Source organism: Panthera tigris, chromosome C1 (assembly GCF_018350195.1).
Source record: "Panthera tigris isolate Pti1 chromosome C1, P.tigris_Pti1_mat1.1, whole genome shotgun sequence".
NCBI lineage: Eukaryota > Metazoa > Chordata > Mammalia > Carnivora > Felidae > Panthera > Panthera tigris.
Genome location: NC_056667.1, coordinates 139639232 through 139659770, shown reverse-complemented (window position 1 = coordinate 139659770; position 20539 = coordinate 139639232). Strand labels below are relative to the sequence as shown.

The following is a 20539-nucleotide window of genomic DNA, read 5'->3' as shown; positions in this document are numbered from 1 at the left end:
TACCTACTTGGAAAGCCCTGTGCCCCACTGGTAAGGAGTACGCCGGTCAGTTTCACTTCCTTCTCATATGTTCAGCTCTAGGAACATCAGTTAAGACTTGAGTTTCAGCAACTTTTGGAGGGATAAAGTCTGGAAAAGGGGAGAGGAGAGCCTTTTAGAAAGTATGATGAAAATAATCACAGGATCTGAAAAGAATATAGACCACGCTGGCAACAAAGCTTGGCAATGTGATGCCCTCACAATGGATTCTGGGGTGGAAATGACTGCTTTCTTCCTACTGCTGCACATTTTGCTTTCCAAATCCAGTTTTTTTCCTTTTGTTTTTCATGTAAGTTGGTCTCATTTTCATATTTCCGATTTGGATAAATCTGTTACCCAATTTTGTTAATGTATATCACAACTCCTAGGAGGTGTTCAAAAACTTCCAATTGACTATAATTTACTACCTAGAGATCTGATGAATGAAACATTATTATTTTTAACAAAGTGCTTTTCTAAGCTTTAACAAAAAGCCACAAATTGTTGAAAAAGTACCAGCTACTTAATCAATAGAAAAAGCTGAGGATGATCTCCTTCCTCCTGCTCAATATGAAAACAGAGTCACAATTTCAGTTTCCAAGGCTCAACATTTACCAGAGTAATTGCCTGCATCATTGTGGAATCCTGTTCATTCTGTCTCCTTGCTGGCAACCTTTTTGATTTATATAGCATTGAAAAGTCAATGGTGAGACTTACATTCTTTCTAGCCCACTTTCAAAATCTTGGCAGATCTTATTTTCAAAGTGGTCTGATGGAATGAAAATAAGGCTGTGGAAACCACCTGACTTTCCAGCAGGGATCCTGTTTAAATCTTAACCACAAATTAGATAACATGTATGTCACTGAAGGATGCAGCCAAGCCTTTCCCACTATTGTTTGGGAAAGTAAGACTCTCAACATAATGTCATCCCCAGTCCACCTCTAGTCTTATGTAGTGGCCCACTAAAGTAATTTATTTTGGGTTACAGTTTCTGTGAGTTCACACATATGTCTCATTTTGATGTAAGAACAAAATTTAGGGCAGGGCTCCTGGGTGGCTCAGTCAGTTGGGCGCCAGACTTTGCTCACGTCATGATCTCACAGTTCGTGAGTTTGAGCCCCACATCAGGTTCTGTACTGACTGCTCAGACCCTGGAGCCTGCTTCAGATTCTGTGTTTCCCTCTCTCTCTGCTTCTCCCCTGCTCACACTCTGTCTCTCTCTCTCTCTCAAAATAAATAAACATTTAAAAAAAAAAAGAACAAAATTTAGGGCTTTGGCAAGAATTTTAAAAAGGTGAAACCATCTTGGATAAAGTATTGCATTATCTAGTGCTAAATTGCTTGATAATACACAATTTAAAAAAAAAAACAGAAAAGAAAGGATGATCAAGAAGGCCATGGCCATATTAGACCCACTAAGACTATCACTGAAAAAATTTATTTGTGGAATAGAGTCAATTTCTGCCCTAATGCAAGCTTGCTGCATCTGGATATCAGATTTATTCTTATTGCTCTTCATCTTCAATCTGAAAAGCATCTCTTAATAGGCTGCTTCTACAGCCAAGAAAATAACATCTCAAAAAGTACCCTTGAACATCAGTATTGCATTGGGTTGATTGATGCCCCAGACTCGTCACCTTTGAGTATAATATGCAACTGTATTTTCTGGAATCCAGAGTAGTAGAGTAGAAAGGTATTTGTGAATAGAAATGGAGGTAGAGGTAGAGGAAGACTGAGAAAGGGAGGAAGAGTAAGGGTGAAGGCAAAAGACCCAAAGTGCTGGCTGTTGGTAGTGGGGTAGATGGGTAAGCAAATTTGTTAATTACACCTTCCTACTTCAAATAGCAAGCTAATTGTTTGTTTGTTTACCTGAGAGTCAATAGTGCCTTCAGGCTATAGACAATAATAAACACCAACAAAGGCAAATATGTTTGCCATAGTGTGAGCGTATTTAAATTTCAAAGTTTATATCTATCCTCCCGCAGAGGAAAGTTCAGACAATATGTTTATGTGAAACACCAAAACATAAGGCACAGTCTTTGCAATATAACCTTATAAAAGAAGCAAACACATACCAAAAAATTTTGTTCTTTCCCACCTATCAAGCAATTTAGTGAAAAGTATTCATCTGTTTTAGGTTGTCAGACTACATGTATATGTCATTATCAAGAAACTAGATATGGGGCATCTGGGTGGCTCAGCTGGTTGAGCGTCTGACTTCAGTTCAGGTCCTGACCTGGTGGTATGCGAATTTGAGCCCCATCGGGCTCGGGCTCGCTGCTGTCAGTGCAGAGCCTGCTGCATTTCTTCTGTTCTCCTCTCTGCCCCTCCCCCACTCTGTCTCTTTCTCTCTCTCTCTCTCTCTCAAAAATACTCTCTCTAAAAAATAAAATAAAAAACCTTTAAGAAAGAAAGTAGATGTATAAAAAAAGGACATCGATTTTCTGTGTTGTTTATAGTAAATTATCTTATATGTATGTATTATAATGATAAGTGAATATTTATTGAATATATACTATGTACCTGGTACTTGTAACTGGTTTATTATACATGAATAATCATGGAGCAATCAAAAGACTTGTTTTGTTTTTTTGTTTTTGGTATTCCATTTTTTAAAATGTTTAGTATCTTCCCCTGCTCCTAAATGAGTACTCAGGTAGGACCATGAATTTCTCTCCTGGTGTCCTAAGACTACTTTAGGTAATACAGAGATTTGCATGTCAAAAATTAGAATAGCCAGTGCCTAATGATAATCAAATTCACTGGGTGATTTAACATGAAATATTCCCCATATGCCTGCCAACTCAAAGTGGGGAAGTGCTGTGGCCAGCTTCTGACTCATATCCTTGCTCCTGTCCTCTCCCCTGCACCCCACCTATGATGGTTCATTTTATATGTCCACTTGGCTAGGCCAGGGAACTGAGATATTTGCTCAAACCTTATTCTAGATGTTTCTGTGAAATTATTTTTTGGATGAGATTAACACTTAAATTGGCACATTTTAAGTAGATTGCCCCTTATAGTATGAGTGGGCCTCTTCCAATCAGTTGAAGGCCATAATAGAACAGACTGACCACCCCCCACCCCCCACCAGCAAGAAGGACTTCTATCAGCCGACTGCCTTCCTACTCCTTGAACTACAACTCTGCTCTGGGTCTGCAGTCTGCCACCAACCCTGCAGATTGTGGACTTGCCAAGCCCCACAACTGTGTAAGAGAATTTCTTAAAATATATAAATAGATGATTAGATAGATAGATAGATAGATGGATATCCCTATCTATGGCCATATCCTTATGACCCTGGGCTGCAAAATATGGAGACACATTCAGACATCCCTATCTATCTCTATCTCTATCTCTTTCCACACACACACATCCTATTGGTTCTGTTTCTCTGAAGATCCCTGACTAATGCCACCCACCACTTGCTAGCCAATTTCTGATCCTTTGAGGTCAGAATTGTGGTGAGGAGAGGGGAAAGAGACGACCAGGAAATATCTTCCTTGAACAGCCCTCTATGCCTAGCAAATGGTGGAAAAGCTGGCATTTCTCTTGGGAACACTTTTTTGATTCTGTGTAGAACTCAGTGTGGAGGCTGGATGGGCCTGCCATCTTGCAGTAACCTTGAACCAACACATGCATTTCTGTATGGAGTGGCCACATGTGAGTCCTTAAACAACCTCTGACCCTTTGACATTCCTTTCCAGCTTTAGCTGCTGGGGCCCTCCGCCCCTCCCAGGCAACTCTGTCAGTACTGGTAACCAGGTGATCTTCTCTTTGGTAGTCACCATCTGATCCATGGGGAATGCTGCTACATCCTTTGCCTTCACGAATGCTGTCTCTGCAGCTGCCCCTAACCAGGAAGCAGGAGGTCCTTCCTCTGCTACCCAAGCACTGAGCGCTTCTCTGACTAGTCAGCTCTCATGAGCATTGGAGCGGGAGTCAGGTCCTGTTACACAATGCTCTCCAGGCCAGGGCAAGCAACATCAAGGTCTCAAAGCAGTCCCATTGAAGACGTTTCTCACTTCGAAGTTAAAAAACAGTAGATTAAATCATAATGAGACCATACCATCAATCATTCGAAAGGAGTTGTGAGAACTCAAAACAGCCATGGTTATCTCCAAAGAAACCTCTTAATAAATGGTTACCCTTTTTCTCCTCTCCTTACATTTGATAGTTTCAAAGAGGCTGGGAGTTCTACAGCTGTGTAGCCAATTCATTGCACTTTTATTTGCAATTTCTAAACATCAGTTTCATAATCATTTTGATATCTGTATCTATTGCTCAGATACCTCAGTGAAAACAGCCATGAGGAGTCACATTTGGATTTTTTTCTAAACACTGTTTTAAGCACTAAAGAGTAATTGTCCCATTTCATTCCTGCAACAAACCCACAGGGAAGGTACTTTATTAGTCCCACTTCACATATGATGAAACTAAGCCAGACATATTAAATAACCTGCCTTGGGTCACCTGGTTCATATCAGAGTTGAGTTGCAGACCCAGAGAATCTGATTCTGATTCAAAATCCTAACAACTTGCAACATAATGCTGGTCACTGAATATTTACTTGGCATTGATCCAAAATGCAAGTGTACATCCTGACTGGTGAGTTTATAATTTAACAGATTTATTTTTTTTTTTCCAGGAGGAGACAGATGTACAACTCTGAGTTTCAGATATCAACCAATGCTCTATAGGACCTGGGCACTGGGGCTTCTTATAAGAACCTATTTAGCACCTATTAGGGAGTCAGGGCTGTGCTGTGATCCATTTGGAGGACAATTAAAGAAGCATAAAGCAGTATTAAACCAGTACTCTGGATTGGAAGAGGAAGAAATGATTTTACTTGGATCTCATCCATTTTAATTCTTCTATTCAGGTAAGCTAGTCTAGGAAAGGGGGGAATGAATAGGAAGACAGCATAGGGAGGCATGTTATATTGCATGATTCCAAAGGTTGGGGAAGCGTCCTGTCCTCCAAAGATAGATTCTTTACTGACTTGTGGATGATTAATAGCCCACAGTCAGAGACACTCTTGCTTTAAGCTCTCTCGGCTGAAGATTGTGCTGCACATTAAAATGTCATGCCTCTGGGAGCATTAACACTTTACTGCTAGCTTTCTTTTACTCTTTTCTCTGTAGGTTTTCGTTAGCTTCACTACAGAAAGCAAGTGAGGTAAAGGAAAAGAAGGAAAATCCATGATAGAGAGGAAGGAATGCTTTCACCAAAACTGAGCTGTGTCAAAGGCCAGTTGTACTCACTGGATAGTTTTATGAAAGTACAGATCAGCTATTTCCAAGCTGGTGTAGCTGTGGCCCACTGCCTGGGGCATGCCCTGGGGGATGTCAAGGGGTGCATCAAGCATTTCTGTAGGCCTGATAAATAATTTTCAGCCCTATGTGTGGCAGGGAGGGGAAAAAATGGGATGTTACAAGTAGACTAAAGTTTGGGCAGATTACTCTGGGAGAGCAGGAAGAAAGAGACTTAATGGGACTTTTTAGATTAACCGTAACACCCCGACTAGTAAAAAGAAGGGATTAAAGCTTCTATGTCTTGGAATAGAGATTTTCATTTTACCCTGATGCCAAAAACAGGTAGAGGGAAATCCTGCTCGCTATGGTGGAGGACCTTCCCGAGGAGGGAGGAAGGTTGTTGAAGGAGAGGTAGTGGAAAGGGGAGAAATTCTTGGTTAAAAGAGAACAGATTCAAGCAAAATAGATTCAGGCTGGTTCTTGAGAGAGAGAGAGAGAGAAGAAATAATACCTGCTAAGGAGTGCTGGACAAAGGACAGAACAGAGATGTTTGCTATTCAGTTTTAAACTGCTTCCTTTGCTGTGGTGTGATTGCACCCTTCTATACCCCGCAGATCTTGAATGAAAGCCGTATGTAGTGTACTGGTGATATTTTAGCAAGTGAAGAGGAGGGCGCGTCCGTGCATGTGGTGATGGACTTAGATGGATGGACAGTGGCCGTGAAGGCAAAGTGAGAAGTGGAAAAAGGAGAATAGAGTCGGAAGGGAAAGCATCCTTCTCAGGAAACTTCAGAAACGTGGTGGGAGGGGCTGGACATTCTGCAGACACCTAAGATGAGGACCTGGGGAATTTTCTGGCCAACAAAGGAAAGGATGACCAGGGACTACAAAATATGGAGACACATTCAGGTGACCTGTGTGTATCCTATTTTTCAAAGGTATGCAAATACAATTGTGCTTAATTACATATATACACACATATGAAAACATACATGTAAAATGTTATGTATATATAAAAACGTGATAAATATATAACATTACTGAATGCATAGGAGTTTGATCATTAAGTACTTTTTCTGAATCATGGACACCACAATTATGTAGGAGATGGCAACAGTTATTAATATTAAAAAGGAAAACACTTGAAAGGGACGAAAGGGAAGGCCTGCAAAATCTCCTTCAGAGTTTCTAATACACCTACAAAAAATCGATCCAGAAGAACTTGATTTAAAATCCATAGGAAGGTATGGTTTTCCCATGCAGAGGGTGGATTCTCCCACACTAACTTGCTATAATCATGTTTTTTCTCTGTACATGTGTTTTGAGAAACATTTCATTTCACTTCCCCACCCCTATGGTGCTCTGGGCCTTGATGTTAACAAAAAATTGTCAGAGACAAGAAAAATGTATTAATCCGCTCCTCTTGCTTTTGATTATTCCCCTTTTAATTTTAATACATGCATTTTCTTTCATAAATCGGGTATTTAACTGTGATTGTCATTTATTAACTTTTTGCCCCAATTACAACTATCCCATCAAGCGCAGGGTCTCTAAGGAAACAGTTGAGGGAGCGCATATATATATATATATATATATACTGCACACATGTGACGAATTATTCTGCAGGCTGAGAAATTAACTAAAAATGCATAATATGCTCTCAATTTAAACCTGGCAGGGGGTATTGTACTTTCATCCTCAAATTGGAATCATACTTCCTCCAGTGGGGCTTCTCCAGCTTTTAGTGTAGCCTATTAACAAGGAGAACTTGGTTCTTGGTGGTGCAATGACAACACTAGACTGGAGACAGAGCTCCAAGTATTTGAGCCAGGAAGCAGAGGTGATGATCTAGCTAATGGGAAAACCTTGGATTTTGCTTTTATCACCAAACAGGCATTCACAGGGCCTTAACAAAACCCACGATCAGTTCTGAATGTCGTTTGCACGATTAACACACTCCCTAAGATCTATAATTATTATTAGACACTTGGAGGGCACATTTCATTTCTCAAGAAGAAATTCCCTTTCTGTATGACTAAAGATACCTGGGACGCATATTATTAAGATATGTATTAAGATGTGTAAGCATATTACTAAGTGCTCTTGATTTTTATACTTTTTATTTCAAGGTGTGATTTTTCTATTTCTGCGAACTGTAACCATTTTATTACTAGAGGGAAAGAGAGAGAGAGAGATACAAGAGAATAGGAAGATAAAGGAATGTGTAATTTATCAGTGGTGGGTCATTTAAGACCTTTTTAAAGTATGTCAATGAACTTTAAAAGTATATTTTTCTTAAGTAGAATCTAAAGCTCCTTGAGGGGGGTTAAACGTTGTTTGTTTCATATTCCTCTATCACAGTAATATCGCAGTAATGCTCCATCTTGGCTGCAGACTAGAAATATATTGAGAACCTTTGATCATCAGTGTTCAGGCCCCACCACAGACCCATTAAGTCAGCATCTCTGGGGTGAGGTGTGGATAGGAGTCAGTTCTGAAAGCTCAGGTGATTCTAACATGCAGGCAGGATGGAGAGATAGCAAATACTAGCTTATTGTCTTACGTAGGACAGGTGTCATTTGCTATTTAATAAGCTACTAAATCATTTTAATCACTACACAGTTCCCATGAAAACAGGGAACAATTCATACATACAGTGCAGCTTTTCGGTAATAAATTATCATTAACCTATTTATTCCATGGTTAATTGGATAAATCTTGTGTTGAAAACAAGCAAACCAAAAAAGAAGAAAAAGCCACTAAATTCTTTGGGTCTCTATTTCATCCTACTTGGGAAAAGCCCTTGAGATAATACAGATTGGAATCATGAGATGCCTATAGCTATATGACATGTTCCTGCACTTTTACTTTAATACATATTTTTTAATGAAAGGGGTACAAAAGGAATAGGGTGTTTCTTTGAATAGGGCATTTCTCAGAGTGGTCAGAATATGATCAAAGAACATTTTGTCATGATCAAAATTATAAAAATATAGTTCAAAGAGATATTAGTTTAAAAACAGTTGAAACCAATTTTTATATATGTCTAAAACTACCTTTGGCACAATAGATGTATTAAAAAAGTGCAAAGCAGCATTCCTACTTTTTGTTTGCTTATGGACTCCTAAAGATTGGCCTTAGTTTCCTCACCTGACACATGAAAATATAGAACCACAAGCTTGATTATGAGCAGTAAATAGCATGATGGAAGAAAAACTGATTTGTAGATTGCAGCACAATATTCCAGTCTGTTGTAGTTTTCTTATTATTCGCTCTATTAACCTGAAATTGCATATGCAAATAAATATTATAAGACATGATATAAACATGATCATGAGTTATAGCTTTTATTAAGCAATTACTAAGTACTCAACTTCTTATTTAGTGCTTTATATGATCTCATTAAACCAACACTGCAACCCGGTGAGGAGAGTACCGTTATTGTCTCCAGTTTTCAGGTTTGGAAACTGAGGTTTATCAGTTCCAAGCCTCCCAGCAATTTCAAGTGAAGGTTTCCTTCAAATCTGCAAATACTTAAATTCTTTCTGCAGAGACTGGTCTAAGAATCCATGTTGATTTGCTTCTCTTTATTTTCTCGGATAGTTTGATATCAGATGCCAATTCCATTTACATGTAGATGTGCAGTCAAAACACTGAGAGAAGGAATATGAAACTTCCTTTATCTACAAGAGTGATACGCATCAGGCATGCTGGCTTCTAGCTCAAGGTGAAAATCATTCTGTCCACGGCCTTTCCTTAAACTCCACCAGACTCTTAAAGATGAATTAAATGCCTTCTTTTTATATGCCAATTATGTGATACACGTGTCATTTCAATTTAAAAGATAAACTCTAGATGTAAAGCTTCCTAATTCTCCAAAGGGTTTCAACTCATTTTCTTCTTGTATTTCATTTTTGGTGGAAGTATGATGATGTGGAAAAGGTTTACGTTAGATGTTAGAGTTGTGTGCATTTGTACTATGGAGGAAACTCTCAGGGGAAGGGCAGAGGGGGAAGGAGGAGGTGATCTGAATTGCTGTTCTGACGTATCCACCAGGCGCCCAGACCCATGTTAGAGTAGAGAGTGCATTTTGTCCAGACCCTGCATCGTACCCAGCTCAATAGATAAGCAAACACCTTTGCCACCATGTGCTCTTCCCTTTACAAGGCCATCTTTGCCTTGTCTCTGTCCCCCAGATTCTAATGATCTTAGTGATGCTTTACCATTCTACAAAATTAGCAACCCACTGGCCTGCTTCTCAGGTGCAATGTATGAGAGAATCAACTGTGAAAAGCAAGAGAAATATATTCATTTTGATGCTGACCAGGCCCTTAGTTTTGGTTTCATTTTGGCTTATGTTTTATTTTAGTTACATTACCAAAACTTTTAAGGAATGCAGACTTTTACCTTTTACCTTCCAAACTCAAAGTATCAGTACCAGGAACGGTTTCAGTAGACTTCCACAGTTTGTGGAGGGTATCATGAAAAATAGTTTGCTTAAGTTTGCAAAAGCTTTGAGGACAGGACTGAGATAGAACGATGATATTTGTTCAATCTTTTCCTATATCCTCTGTTGCAACCACACGAGGGCCCAGAAGCAGTATTGCGAACGGTCGACTTATTGGCATCGAGGGCAGCGATATGAAACAGTCAAGGTCTGCTCACTTTCTCCGGCATGAAGTCCAAACAGAGATCTGACTATGTCTGTTTATCCGAAATGTTTTCCTAAGTGATTCATTGCTTTGAGTTTGTAAAGAACTGGGGTTTGGCGTGGAGGGTGTAAGTATTTAGGGGGGATGGAATACCAACCACATGGAAGAAAAGCAGAGATTTTTGCTAAGCACTACAAACCATCACAAGCAATATGAATTTTGTTTCGATTGCACCGTGGGTTCAAGCCTTACAAAATACAAACGTCCTCGGATTAGCTTACCATGTCTGTCTTCTGCACAGCCCCTTGGAGTCTGCTGGCTCTCAGCCCACGGCTTGACATCCCGAGTCTGAGACTTTTCCATCACACCAACTTAGTGCTACTGAGTCTTCTGCTACTGTGTGTTGGTGTCACCACATTTACCACTGAACTCCATTAAAAGTCACTGCATTCGGGTGGAGAAAACGTAGTTTCCAGTTCTGGCCCTGTCTTTTCCTTAACTTGACACTTTGGACAAGTACCTTAACTTCTCTGTAGTTTAACAGTCTCACCAGGAACATATAAGGAATAGAGTCTTCTCGCAAGGTGAGGTTCCAAGGAGACCATGTGAAAAGCCCTTTGGAAATGCAAAGTGCTGTCTGTTTGCTCACCACGCTCTTATACCTCCACCGGTCTCCAGCCACTCAGCAGCCTTGGGGGAGCTTGTCTGTGGCAAAGCTAAATACCACATTCTCCACGTGGCCTGACCTCCAGGCAACAATTAAGATTTGTTGAGCTTTTTCATCATATTCTTCTTCTTTTCCAGAATCTTGGATTTCAGCAGAAAATGCCTTGACTAAGACTTTAGCTGACAGGCTGGAAATCCGAGCAGGAAAGATTATGTGAAAAAACCTAATGAAAACATACACATTTCTTCAAGGTGAATTAGAACAATTTATGCTTCCAAAGCTTCTATGGGTTCTTTTCTTTCCTTTATTATCCTTTATCTTTTTTCAAAAAAAAAATTCTTTAAAATATTTAAAATATTCTCTATATAAGAAATTATAATGAATAAACATATAGAAAATAAAAATATAAACATCCATGAAACCACCATCCAGCTTAATAAAAAGAATGTCACCAGTGTACTGTCACTGGTGTATTAGAAGAGCCACAACACCCCCCCCCCCCCCCATCCTTCCCAGAATGCTTCTTCCTAATCATAACTACTTGCTTTCCCTCTTAGGGTTAACCACTATCCTAAATGTTCTGGTACTTGCTATCTTGGTCTGCTTTATAGTTTTACTACCCAACTATGCATCTCTAAATTAAATAATTTAGTGCTGACAATTCTTTTCAGGATTTTCTATAAAGGGAATCATAGCATGTATACATTCCTCTTGTCTTTTTTTTTTTTTTTGATTCAACATTATGTTTTAAAAAGTCATTCAGATTTATTCCTCCCTTTCCTGTTAGGTATGAGCAAGGGGAGGCAAGGCGAGGAGTGTGGATGCCAAATTTCCCGTTTTCTTTGTGCTGACAGTGCTACTGCAAAGATCATCAATGTTCCTAAAACCCAAAGGACTTTCTGTAAGAAGTGAGGAAAACATCAGCCTCACAAAGTGACCTAGTATGGGAAGGGCAAGGATTCACTGTGTGCCCAGGGAAGGAGGCGCTGTGATCAGAAGCAGTGTGGCCAGGAGGAGCCAATTTTCCTGAAGAAGGCTGAAACCACAAAGAAGATCGTGCTGAGGCTTGAGTGTGTTGAACCTACCTTCGGGCCCAAGAGGATGCCGGCCGTTAAGAGATGTAAGCATTTTGAACTGGGAGGTTATAAGAAGAAAAAGGGTCAAGTGATCCAGTTCTAAGCTTTGGGATTCTTCTGTTCTGCTTTTGAGAGGAAGATGTTGACACTGTAGAAACATTATGTGTATGAAAATAAATACAATGATATTTTTACTCAAAAAAAAAAAGTCATTCAGTTAGTTGCAGGTAGCTGTGGTTTATCAATGAACATCCGCTGTTGAATAACATTCCACTTCTAAGTATACTGTACATTTCACGTATCGATATGCTGTTGATGGACATTTGGATTCTTTCCAGTTTGTGCCTACTAGGAACAATGATGTTTCTAGAAGTTCCTGCACTTGTCTTCATGTGCAACAGTCTGTCTCCTTTGCAGTGGCCATGCTCAGTGAAAGGTTGTGCACATCTTCAGCTTTACAAGATAAAGTCATACTATCTTCCAAAATAATAGTACTAATTGGCAATCTTACCAACTTTTGTCTTTTCTCTACATACGATTATTTGGACTTTTGCTTTTTTTTTTTTTTTAATGCTTATTTAATTATTTTGAGAGAGAGAGAGGAAGAGGGAGAAAGAGTCCCAAGCAGGCCCGCACTGCCAGCACAGAGCGTGATGTGGGTCTTGAACTCACAAACCCTGAAATCGTGACCTGAGCTGAAATCAAGAATTAGATGCTTAACTGACTGAACCACCAGGCACCCCTGGACTTTTGCTTTTACCTTAGTCTAGACTTAGAAACCATTCCTGACTATGATATCAGTGCCTTGTTTCTCTGACCTGGCTTTGGGGTATGGTCTAAATTAAATATTGTTGGTGATCTGGATGGGTTTATGGGATTGGTCAATGCCTTACTTTCCTAGGGCCACCATAACACATTACTACAGACTGGGTGGCTGAGAACATCAGTAATTTATTCTCTCACGGTCCTGGAGGTTATAAGTCCCAAACCAATGTGTCAGCAGGGCCATGCTCTGAAGACTCTAGGGGCTGATTTTTTCCTTGCTTCCTCCTAGTCTGCTGCTGTCTCCTGGCAGTCCTCAGGTGGCCATGGCTTGTAGTGCCACCATTCCAGTCTCTGCCCTTCTCTTCACATGGCTCCTTTTCTGTTTCCTCTCCTCTTATAAAGGTACCAGTCATTGGGGCACCTGGGTGGCTCAGTCAGTTAAACATCCGACTCTTGATTTCGGCTCAGATGACAATCTCACTGTTCATGAGTTTGAGCCCTGCATCAGACTCTGCACTGTAAGTTTCAGACCCTGCTCAGGATTCTCTCTCTCTCTGCTCCTCCTTGCTCACACACCAGGTCTCTCTTTCTCTTTCTTTCTCTCTCAAAATAAGTAAATAGATAAAAAAAGCTTTAAAAAATTCTATCTTATAAAAAATAAATAAAGATACCAGTCATTGTATACAAGTCTCACTCTAAATCTAGGATGATTTTGTCTCAAGATCCTTAACTAATTACATCTGCAAAAACCCAATTTTCACATAAAGTCACATTCCCAGATACCGGGGATAAGGACTTCAACATATCTTTTTGGAGGACACAGTTCAAACCACTATGGCCCGTACTGAGGGAGGGGAAGAAGAGGAGGGAGAAATTATCAGTTTATGAAACAATTACCATACATACTATATAATTTTTGATGGCTTAAGATGTTAACATTTCCCACAGGAGAATGGTTAAAGGTTGCCCACTCAAAACAACATACCTGCTTTAAAACAAATCATCCTTTGATCCTATTAGGTTTCTTAACAGACAAGCAAATAGTTGAGAGAAACAGGTCTGGGTCTTGCGGAGCCCTACCTATGACACGTGAGCCCCATCTTTGCACCTGAGTCTTTATTGAACCTCATGATCCAGACAACAGAGGGAGAATTCAGAAGTGGTCGAGAAAGGAGCCATTTTCCCAAAAGACACTGATTTTGTATGAGTTGAATTCCTAGTTTTTAGGAATTCAAAACTCATCTTGTCTACATAAGATTTTCCTTTCACTAAAAATCTTGGTCTGCAATCATTTATGATTTGGCAGGGCTAATCTTACTGTCAGAGAAAAGGGCATCTCATGGTTTTAAGAGCTGAGCCAAAACCTCCACTCACCAAAGCCAACCGAGGCCTTGAACCCAACTGTGCCCTTCTGCAGTCACAATGCAATATTATTACATCACAGTAAAGAGTTCTCAACTGTGGGTTCCACTAATGAGCATGAGAGCACCCTGTTGAAATTCAAAGGTGTAGGGAAGCCTGGGTGGCTCAGTTGGTTAAGCATCCAACTTCAGCTCAGGTCATGATCTCATGGTTTGTGGGTTCGAGCCCCGTGTCGGGCTCTGCACTGACAGCTCAGAGCCTGGAGCCTGCTTCGGATTCTGTGTCTCCCTATCTCTGCTCCTCCCCTGCCTCAAAATTAAATTAACATTAAAAAATTAGAAAAAAAAAAGAAATTCAAAAGTCTCAAATGCAGGGAGTGAAGAAGGCATTAAACAATTTTCAGACATCACTCTTTGAAACATTAGGTTAGCAGATAATATCTAAAATTTACTTGGCAGTGTTCTAAGGTATTAACCTCAGACCCCATCACTTTATTGGGGATAGGGAGCATAGGGAGGAGTTAAGAAAGAATTGGATCAAAGGATACAACTTGATCAGATAACATTTTTCATTAGGGACACCAGAACCTTTGAAGACATCAGAGTCAGAGCTGGTAAGTTGCCATCTCTTACAATTAGATCCTAGGGTATCATTCTTTCCTGTGCCTTTCTTCCTGATATTCACTAGCTAGCTCTAAATCTTGGCTCCCATCCCTTATTCCATCTCTAGTGTCTTTTTCTCTAAATCCTCGGTGACTCTCTCCCGAACAACAGGTAAATGACTGAAAAACAACAAAATTGTGTTGCAGTATAATCTGTGGACAATAAACTACATACATTTAATAATTACAATTACTTGTGTTTGGGTATCCATAGACATCCAAGAAGTATCACTACTGTTGAGACATGGAACATTTCTGTCACCCCTCTGCCCCTAAATTTCATTTCAACCCTTTAAAAATCCATTCTACCCCCTACTTTGTCACCAGGCAACCACTGGTCCAATTTCTATCATTATAAATTAGTTTGCGTTTTCTCAATTTTATACAAATAAAAAATGAGGTACTCTTTTGTTTCTTTCAATCGACATAATAATTCTGGGATTCATCTATTTTGTTGCATAAATCAGTAGTTCAATCTTTTCTATTGCTGAGCCATATTTCTCTGTATGGGCATATCACTGTATCTATTTGATGGACATTTTGGACCCCCACCCCATCCCCCCTCCCACGCAGTGTTTTGCTATCATGTAAAATGCTGCTATGAACATTTGTGTACAAGTTTTGGGTGAATATATGTTTTTCTTGGAGTAGAATGGCTGGATTTTAGAGTAGGTATATATTTAATTTTATAAGAAGTTGCTAAACATCTTTCCAAGTTGATTTTATCATTTTATATTCCCAATAAAACAGCATGAAAATTCCAGTTGCTTCATATTATACATGCTACATTTGATTTTTCTAGTCCTTTTAATTTTGGCTATTTCAGTGGATATGTAATGTGTATCTCATTATGATTTTAATTTTTGTTTCCCTAATGACTTAAGATGTTGAACGCTTTTCATATACTTTACCGGCTGTCATATGTTCTTTTCTGAAGTTTTTCTTCAAATCTTTTGGTCAATTATTAAGCAGGTTGCTTGTCTTGTTATTGACTTGTTACGTCTTTATGTGTTTTAAATCTACATATTAGAAATATGTTCTTCCATTTTGTGGCTTGCTTTTTGTTTTCATAGTGATGTCTTTCAAAGAGCAAACTTTTTGTTTTTAATTTTGTTTTAATGTTTATTTACTTTTTAAAGAAAGAGAGAGACAGAGGTGTGAGCGGGGGAGGGGCAGAAAGAGGGAGACACAGAATCTGAAGCAGGCTCCAGGCTCTGAGCTGTCAGCACAGAGCCTGACACGGGGCTCGAAGTCACAGACCGTGAGATCATGACCTGAGTCGAAGTTGGACGTTTAACAGACTGAGCCACCCAGGCGCCCCAAAGAGTGAACGTTTTTAATTTGATAAAATAAAATTTATGAATTTTTAAAATTTATGGTTTGTGCTTTCTGTGTTCTGTCTAAAAACATTTGCCTATCTCAGGGTACAAAGACTTCAAAGATTTTTATTCTGATGTGGTTTTTTTTAAGTTTTATAGTTAAGTTTTACCTTTAAGCCTGCTATCTATTTCAAATTAACTCTTTTATATAAACTGTGATATAAGAGATGATGATCTTTTTTTTCATACAGGTATCTGTATCTCTTCACTGTCACGGTGTATCATCTATAAATATTTCTATATGTAACTATCTGCATCTGTAGTAAGCTAACCAGGAGTTCATATTTTAATGTACAGCTAATAGTATGTTTTTTCCTTTTTTATGCAGAGAAGTACAAAAAAGAAAATAAGAGCTGGAGTACAATTTTCCTACTTAGATAACCCTGTTGGTATTTTTATAAAATAAAATTAATAGGGCACTTGGGTGACTCAGTCGGTTAAGTGTCTGACTCTTGATCTTGGCTTAGGTCATGATCTCAGCATCCTGAGATCGAGCCCTAATTCAGGCTCTGCATTGACAGCGGGGAGCCTGGCTTGGGATTCTCTTTCTCCCTCTCTCTCTCTGCCTCTTCTCTGCTCTCTCTTTCTCTCTTTCTCAAAATAAATAAATACGTAAGCATTTAAGAACTAAATACAAGTAAAATAAAATTAATATAGTGTCAGGCTAGAAAATGTAAAAAGGGACAAAAAAGGACAAAATGAAAAATAAAATTCTTTTTTTTGCCCTCACCCCAACTCCCAGGTTTTCTCCAAAATGCAACTGATCGATGGTTTGTGATGTATCTACAGTCAGGAGGGCATGGCATATACTTGCATCTCTCTCCCCTGTACATTTTCATCTTTACTTTACAGTAAAACAATCATATTACACATACTATGCCACACTTTGCTTTCTTTACCTACATTATCAAATATTTCCATATCATTCCATGACAATTAAACTCATTTTCAATGACTTTACAAGGATTAATGGTATCACATCCTATAATTTGTTTAACCCTGTTGATGGATGCTGGTTGTATCCAGTTTTAGTCTTTTACAAACATTGCTACAGTAAACGCCCATTTGTATAAAGGTACAATCACACCACACATATCCCTACACAAAATTACACGTTTATTTATTTATTTATTTATTTATTTATTATTTTGTAAGTGATCTCTACACCCAACATGGGGCTTGAATTCATAGCCCCTAATATTAAGAGTCGCATGCTTTTCTGACTGAGCCACCCAGGCATCCCAAATACACACATTTATATAAATTTTTTTCATGGATATCCAGGGAATTTCTTAGTGGCAAATTTTTTATTTGCGTGTGTGTGTATGTAGTAAAATTACTAGTTTAAAAAAGCATGTGTGTCTTAGATTTTGATAGATACTAGCAAATTCTCTTATCATAAAGTTGTAGCAAGTTGTTGTCTCACCTACAATATGCGGGAGCCCATATTTCCCAGATCTTTGACAGTACGAGATAACCTCAAACTTCATTTTCCATATTTCTGCAAAATGAAACATGGTATCTTACTAATGTTTAATTTACATTTTCATTAACGAATGAGACAAGCATTTTCCGTATGCTAACTGGCTAGGAGAATTGCTTTCTGAAAATGGACTCTTTACATCCTTTTTCTACCGAAGTGTAAATCATGTCCCTGTTGGGCTGATTTGAATAAGCTATTTATAAATAGAAAAATATAGCCTTTGGTTGCTCATAAATATGGCAATAGGTTTTTCCTTTGCTCTTTTGAGGTTGTTTGTGTTTTGGTACAGAGGTTTTTAATTTTCCTGTTATGTATCACTTTAGAAAAAAATTTACATAATCGTATAACCAAATGCCTTCCAAGGGGTATCTTCATTTTTTCCCTTAAAGTTATAGCTCGCTAGGTAATGATCCTACTCCCGTTCAAAGATGGCTGATTCTTTTATCAGAGAAGAGAGAAGAGAGAGTGGCTTCAGCCAGGAGCCAGCTGCCCAGGTGGAGAGCTGAGCCCAGAGTGCCCCGTTACCTCTTCATGGTTGGATAGAGCGCTGTTTACTTCCCTTTCTCAATTAATTTCAGGCAGAGGAGGTCTGAAATACCCACTAAGAGAAAGAAAGGGTATTTTTGCTTTGTGTTCACATTTAAAACTTATTCTTTTAAAAAAAATGTTTAATGTTTATTTATTTTTTAGGGAGCGAGAGAGAGACAGAGCCCGAGTCGGGGAGGGGCAGAGAGAGAGAGGGAGACACAGAATCCCAGGCAGGCTCCCAGCTCTGAGCTGTCAGCACAGAGCCCCACGGTGGGGGGGGCGGGAAGGGCTCGAACTCACTGACTGGGAGATCATGACCTGAGCCGAAGTCAGACACTTAACCGACTGAGCCACCCAGGCTCATATTCTATGTATTTAAAACTTGTTCTATGTATTATCCTAAATACACATTAAGATTCTCAATTCTAAACTTTTAACACTTTTTATTTTGGGTGCATGTGTTCAAAACACAGGTCACATTCTGTATGATTTTTCTCCATTTAAAGCAGCTTCAGTTTGGGACATTTTTATTTAAATAACACTTTTACCTTTGCCATTTCAAGAGGTTTGGAGAAATTGCAGACGGCAGGTTTATCTTAGGAACTCTTTGGTAGAGAACAAGATTCCCAGTCTTTCTTTGCTTCCTCCTAGCCCCAATTGTGATGAAAGATTGCCAGAAATTTTTGAGAATGTAATACAACTTTCAAAACTAATGAAGTAAGATTTTTTTTGACCAGGTGATTACATGAAGGGAAGATCATTGTTTCTCACGAGACAACAGAGAAATCCACTGAGTCCCAAGGTTGCTTCCCAGCTGGCCAACTCTTGGCCATGCATTTGCATGACAGGCATGTTGGGAACTCCTTAGGGTCCTGGCAGTGCTTCTAGTCTTTTTTTCACAAGCTGTCTTGCTGGCTTGAACTCCTGCATCATGAGGCTCCAACAGTTGTTTGGCCAGGCTCTCTACCCAGCTTGGAACCTTAGGAAAGGCTTTACACAAAAGTCCTCCTTAGCTAGAAGAGCCGATCTGCAATTACAATTTCTGGAGGTCTGCAAAATGTACAATTAGCTTAAGGCATGCAGTCAATTGAACCCTTCTGGAAAGAAATTTGTAGCTTCATGCTTCCTCTTACAAAGCCTCAAAGCTCAGTAGAATAGAAACTGTAGGCAATTTTTCATATGAGCTTTAGGGTGACTTAGAAATTGTTGTGATATTTGTAGCCTCCATCAGGACTGACTCAAAGCATAATTTCCAAGTTAGCAAAATATGCCCTTGGATCCTTCCCATCTCCTCTTCTAACTTAACCCCTGTGGCTTTGCTGTCCCCAGGCTTGACTGCACTAAGTCCCTACCCAAATGTGTTGCTTTCCATGCTAAGTTTCATATGTTCCAAATCACCTCCCTTTTTCCCATCAGAATTTATTACCAAAGTCTCTCTTTTCTTTTATTTTTTTTAATTGAATTGTTGCTGATTTGGTATTGAAATCTTCCTCTTTCTCCTCTGGCTTTGCATTCCATTAGCTGTGCTAATTAGCTATGGAAGAGTAAAGAATGTACTTGTGGCCTTAAGCGTGTTGCGGAATTGGCTCCTTTTCAATGTCTATGATGAGTCAGCAGAACAAGAAGGAGCAGTGCGCAGCGGGGTCTGCAGTGGCCACCCTGTGAAACTAGAAGAAACATGGCCTAGCACACCGGAAGGGCAGCTCCTTGAGAGCAGGGGTTTTCCACATCATTCACTGCTCTGTCCCTGGCACCCAGAATGAGGCTTGGCACGTGCAGGTGGCTCACAGATACTGATGAGTGAATGAATGATGGTTCTGTTCTTGCTTGCCTGTTTTGTAAACAGCCAGGCCTCCCTATTCCCCAACTTCACTCAACCCCTTGTCCTATTCTTCTCATCATGGAACCTGGAGAGCTGCTGGGTCCCCTGGATGTTCTGTAAGTCCTTCCATGACAATGTAGCCTAGTAGTTCATAGGGCCCACCTCATGGATTTATTTTGAGGATGCTTACATTAATACATGTACTGTGCTTAGAATGATGCCTCATCCACAGTAAATGTTAATTTTAAAAGTAGTACTAGCAGTAGTAATTCAGTGATTATCTTTTATTAAGACCCCCTTCTTCCAGAGCTGTAGGGTTACTTACCTTACTGTAAGGTTCACAGTAAAATCGAGAGAAAATACAGAGATCTCCCATATGCTCCTAACCCCAACACACGCACAATCTCTCCCATTACCAACAGCCCCCCACACCGGAACGTACATTTGTTACAACTGATAAACCTACACTGTCACATCATCATCACCTAAAGTCCATACTTTACCTTATGGTTCGCTCTTGGTGTTCCTAACTATTATTTTTAACAAGCCTACTAATGCATTATTGCTCTAGCCCTTGTAATACCAAATGGAAAAAATGTATTCTTGAACAACAGATGGATCTCCAAATTAGGGAAAATGAGAAATAGGTGAGTTGTGGTTACCTGTTGCATTGTAACAAATCTCCCCAGATGCAGTGGCTTCAAATAACAATCATTTATTTTCTCACACAGTCTCTGTGGGTTAGGGTTAGGGTCTGGTTAGTTGGTTGTGGCTCATAGTCTTACAGAGGCTGCAGTTAGGTATCAGCTAGTGTTAAACTGGGGCTCTCGGCCAGAACATCCATCCACTTGTGGCCTTGGCCTGGACATGT

At 39.5% G+C, this 20539-nt stretch overlaps 1 long non-coding RNA gene and 1 pseudogene across 1 annotated transcript in view; one reads left to right on the top strand and one right to left on the bottom strand.

Moving 5' to 3' along the window:
- The window catches only part of LOC122241338, a 52825-nt gene extending 42060 nt beyond the window's left edge, over positions 1-10765 (bottom strand). The window contains exons 1-3 of the long non-coding RNA XR_006221418.1: positions 10207-10765; positions 8424-8555; positions 8-129 (exon numbers count right to left, since the gene is read on the bottom strand). This is a non-coding gene — a long non-coding RNA (uncharacterized LOC122241338). The remainder of the gene's footprint in view (positions 1-7; positions 130-8423; positions 8556-10206) is intronic.
- Positions 10766-11381: 616 nt separating this feature from the next.
- Positions 11382-11780, top strand: LOC102954515 (annotated as a pseudogene).
- Positions 11781-20539: the final 8759 nt, after the last annotated feature.